This window comes from Mus caroli, chromosome 17 (assembly GCF_900094665.2).
Source record: "Mus caroli chromosome 17, CAROLI_EIJ_v1.1, whole genome shotgun sequence".
NCBI lineage: Eukaryota > Metazoa > Chordata > Mammalia > Rodentia > Muridae > Mus > Mus caroli.
The window spans coordinates 66,830,856-66,835,689 of NC_034586.1; the positions used below are offsets into that span (position 1 = coordinate 66,830,856).

General features: G+C 47.0%; 1 long non-coding RNA gene across 2 annotated transcripts in view; it reads left to right on the forward strand.

Moving 5' to 3' along the window:
* Positions 1-4,238, forward strand: part of LOC110283708 — a 19,989-nt gene extending 15,751 nt beyond the window's left edge. The window contains exons 4-5 of one of the 2 annotated variants that reach the window (XR_003835296.1): positions 2,817-3,617; positions 3,755-4,238. This is a non-coding gene — a long non-coding RNA (uncharacterized LOC110283708). Of the gene's footprint in view, positions 1-2,816 lie in introns of both variants that reach the window. The other variant, XR_003835295.1, reaches the window with a different exon arrangement.
* The last annotated feature ends 596 nt before the right edge of the window (positions 4,239-4,834 follow it).

Here is a 4,834-nt window from a genome sequence, read left to right on the forward strand (position 1 = left end):
TAGCTGTCTTCAGACACTCCAGAAGAGGGCGCCAGATCTCGTTTCGGATGGTTGTGAGCCACCATGTGGTTGCTGGGATTTGAACTCTGGACCTTCAGAAGAGCAGTCGGGTGCTCTTACCCACTGAGCCATCTCACCAGCCCCCCCCCCCACTTTTTAAATTGGGCTGGGGATATAGTTTAGTGATAGAGTACCTGCCTAGTTTGCACACACGCCACCTTGGATTGACCTCCTGTACCAAGGTGGGAGGGAGAGGATAAGAACACAAATAGTTACAGTGAGATCTGTATATCAACTAGGCTACAGCTAGAAAGATGTTGTTTCTACATCACCATCTAGACACAAGCCCTCCAGGCTGGTACATAGCTAGGTAGGTGCTCACTGGATCTTTGTTCTAGCATGGCAGTTCTCTTGCCAGCTACTCCCCTCCTCTCCCCTCCCATCCTCACCCCCCCACACCCCCTTTTTCTTTGTAGTATTAAAGTTGAAACCTAGGCCTCCTATACATTAGGCAAATGCCCCATAGCTGAGCTCTTCATTCTTACTACCTCAAGTTTTCCAAGGCATCCCTGTGTCACACAGCAACAAGTCCATCCAAAACCAGGCCACAGAGGTGACAGTGTAAGATGATTCTACTAAGTGACCACTTTTTTGATATTTTGTTTTTGTTTTTAGACAGGGTTTCTCTTTGTTGTCCTTGCTGTCCTAGAACTTGCTTTGACCTCCCAAAGATTCCCCCTGCCTTTGTCTCCTGAGTGCTGGGCTTAAAGGCATGCACTACCATCACCTCTCTGGAGGTCTGTCATGGAGAGGTGTTTCTCTGACCTGGGTAGAGACTGAGCATCCTAAACTACCTGAAACAACAGAGTTAAAAATCCACATGGCCGGTCAGTCACTCCTCAGGAAGATAGGAACAGGGAGACTCACTCAAGCAATGCTTGAGAGAGAGGAGGAAGAGGGCAGGTGGTGGTCATGAAGTGCAGGCAGATCTTTGTGAGTTCAAGGCCATCCTGGTCTACATAGCAAGTTCTAGGCCAGCCAGGGCTACATGGTAACACCATATTTCAGACAAAACAAATAAATGTCCTCCCCAAAAGGGAAAGGAATGGGAAAGGATGAACCCTACCAACTACTCAAAAGATAGCAGCAGCTACCCTCATCTCAGACATTCTCTCCCATAGTATTCAGAAGACAGCTCACACATAGTCCGCTCTTGGCAGCACTGGAAGAGCTCCTGGCCTAAGTCAGTGTTTATATGGACTGACTGCTTTTTGCTGCTTTTAGCCAAGTCCTATGAGACCACAAACCCAGGCAGGAACTAGGTTGAAAGCAGATTGCAATGACATAAAGCCTAGTTTGTGTGTTCCTTTACCAAAGGGAGCTAACTAGAGATGTCTTCCAAAGGCTATTGCTTTATGAGCCCATTAACAGCGCATCAGTTAGAGCAGTGGTCTTCAACCTTCTAACACTGGGACCCTTTAACACACTTTCTCATGTTGTGGTGACCCCCAACCATAAGATTATTTCTGAAGCTACTTCATAATTATAAATGTGCTACTGTTATGAACTGTAATGTAAATATTTTTGGAGACAGAGCTTTGTCATAGGTGTTGCTACCAACAGGTTGAGAAGCTCTGCATTAGAACCAGGTAAATGTGGGGCTTTCCCCAGCCAGTAAGAACAAGTCTTCAGCCTCAGGGACTTTATCAGACAAGATCCAAAGCAGGGATCTTGTTTAATAAATGTGTGTGTGAGTGTGTAGTCTCATATGTTTACACTGTACATATACAGTGCAGAAGAAGGCATGAGATCCTTTGGAGTTGACAGTACAAGCTTCCGTGGAAGGTCTGCTCATTACTATCTCTGGTCTCCATGAAAGCCAAGCAGGTGTCCTTGGCCAACGTGTCATCTCTCCAGCTCCTCCTTGCTTCTCAGGATTTTTCCCTAAATCTGGGGCTTGCCAAATGAACTAGATTGGCAAGAACGTTCCAGGGATCTTCCTGTGTCTGTCTGGACATTTTATAGGGGTTCTGGGGATCAAATATGACAACCGACTTAGCCATATCCCTAGTCCAGCTTCCTGCTCCTCCTCTGGCAGACTGTAATTGTTGAAGCCAGTGGGGAGGGTAGATCAAGTGTGTGACTTCCAAGTGACCTAAGGACAGATTTGCTTAATGTGGATTCCCATGTGGGCAAAAATGTGGAGGTCAACTAGCTTCTAGGTGTCTAGGATCCCAACCTATGTTGAAACAACACAAGGGGAGATAATTCTGGATTTCTGAATAACTGGATTCAGCTTCATTGTAACACTGCAGAGAAAAAGGTTCCTACCTCTTTTGGGCCCTGTATTTTGTGTTTCTTTACCAAGGTTAAAGCTGAGTGATGGACCAGTTGCCTAGCATATTCACAGCCTTGGTCTTGACTTCCACAACCCCTAGCCACCCCCAGCCTCCCCCCCAGTCCCCTCCAGCCTCCCCTCAGCCACTCCCTAGCATCCCCCAGCCACCCCTTACCACCCCCTAGCCACCCCTCAGTCACCCCCAGCTACCCCCTAGCCTCCACCAACCTCCACCCATCCACCCCTAACCTCCCCTCAACCATCCCCAGGCTACCCCCAGCCACCTCTAGCCTCTCCCTAGTCACCCTTTAGCCTCCCACTAGCCACCCCCTGACAAAGGCAGTGTGAGACTTACAGTTCCACACTGTAAACATCTGGGTGTCTGCTTATTTTATTTATGGTCAGACATATTTTGTGAAGGTGCAGGCAAACGCAGATTCTTTCTTTTTTTTTTTTTTTTTTTTTTTTTTTTACGCAGACACTTTCAAAGAGACTCAACAGGTCAAAGAATGAGTCGACAATGAAAGTCAGAATTAGTTCATTCAGTCCACACTGCGGTCCCCAGCGAGCCTTCAATGAACCACATCCTCTGCTGCATGCTGGGAAACCGGACATGGGAGGATGAGGCTGTAGCCTCTCCTGCCTGGACTCCATCAGCAGGGCTACCTGGTGCTTCTTTCATACGCAAGAGCCAGGACAAGAACAGAGAGAGCTACCTGCAGGCTCCAGCTTTCCTGAACCAGCCAGCCATCTTAATACCCAGCTCCAGGAGTATCCAGTGCTGTATGTCCAGGCTCCTTCCCACCTTCTCTGTAGCCTCTTACACCAGGCCCTGGCCGTGGCTGCACATAGACGAATCACTCTGGTCCTACACACGCCTTTCTCTCTCAGATACAATGTCTTTGAATTATCCCTATTTTTAAATTTTTTTTCTTGATGATAATAAGCGGAGTTCTGTTTCCTGAGTCTTTCTCTCCTAAGATAAGGATAATAATCACCTCCAGAAGAGGGAGAATATGATGAAGGGAAATACTCTTTCAGACAGAAAGAAGCCTGAGCCTTCTGCCTAGTGTTGTTGAAGACAGAAGGAAGATAGGAAGGAAGAGAGGGACTACCAATTAGCCAGTCCCAACTTCTCTTTCAGGGTTGAGATAAGGTTATGAAGCATGGTCAAGGAAGATCTTTTCCCAAAGTCACAGGGCCCAGTCTCACAGACTGGAGAAGGCCCAGCGGTGACTGCCTTGAGAACAGAAGCCTTGTGGGTCCCAGGGAAACAAGGGTAAGAGACTGAAAGGAGACTTGGGTGGGCCTGCTGTGTGAGGGTGTGGCTGTGGCGTGGGTTCAGAGGAATGGAAGGTGCCAGACCAAGGCACTGATCAAGCCATGAATTGCTTCATAGACCAGCTTCACCCACAGGAACAAGCAGTGGCCAAGCCGAGGCTGGAAGAGGCCAGAGGAGACCTGAGACACTGTACTCTTCCCTGGCCCGGCCAGGACTCAGCCAGTCCAGCCCTTTCTCCCGGAACAAGGAAGAGAGAGTTTAAGGGACAGAGTATGGATTTTATCTAAGGTAATTTACTCAACCTTAAGATTAAGATAGCAATTGGCCCGAATAACGAGTGAACTCTGAATGGGTCAAATGTCTGCTGCGAAATAAGCTTGAGTTAGTGGGAAGGCAGCAAACATCTCTATAAAACAACCAAAGCTAGGGGCTGGAACGGCGGCTCCATCATTGTTCTTGCAGAGGAACTGGACCCCATATGGCAGCCCACAGCCATTTGTAATTCCAATCATGTGGTCCAGTGTCTTCTTTTGGCCTCTAAGGGTTCCTACATGGTACACGTACAGACATGCAGGCCAACGCTTTATACACATAAAACAAAAATAAGTATTTTTTTTGTTTATTGAGACAGCGTCTCTTTATTGTAATTCTGGCTGTCCTGGAACTTACAGAGATCATCCTGCCTCTGCCTCCTGAGTGCTAGAATTAAAAGTGTATACCACCATTGCCTGGCTTTCGAAAAGTTTTTTAAAATTACAGAAGTTCCATTTAAATACCTCCACTGACTTTTATTTGCAATTCCCGAGTCAGGCAAACCTTCATCCCCTTACAGCAGAATATGAGAAGGTGTGTTTTAATGAGCTGACCAGCAGAGGTTGGCTTTAGAGACAGGAAAGGAACAAGGAACACAGAAACAAGCAAGCCCAAGAGCAGATGGATCGTTTTTTTTTTTTTTTTTTTTTTTTTTGCTTACTTCCCATATAAGATGGAAGCAAACAACTTGAGAGAATTTGATGGAAGAGATGAAGAAGACACCATCACCTCTACATTACTGCTAACAAGAAGTCACTTCTTGACTTGCTCCCGGTTGCAATCCCATCAGGCAGATGAGGACCACTGGCCCTGGGTTAACCTCCTAAGTGTGCCTGCCAATTGTTTTCAAGGAATTGCTGAGGATCTCTCCCTCCCAGACATAATTATGTAACGGAGCCTAA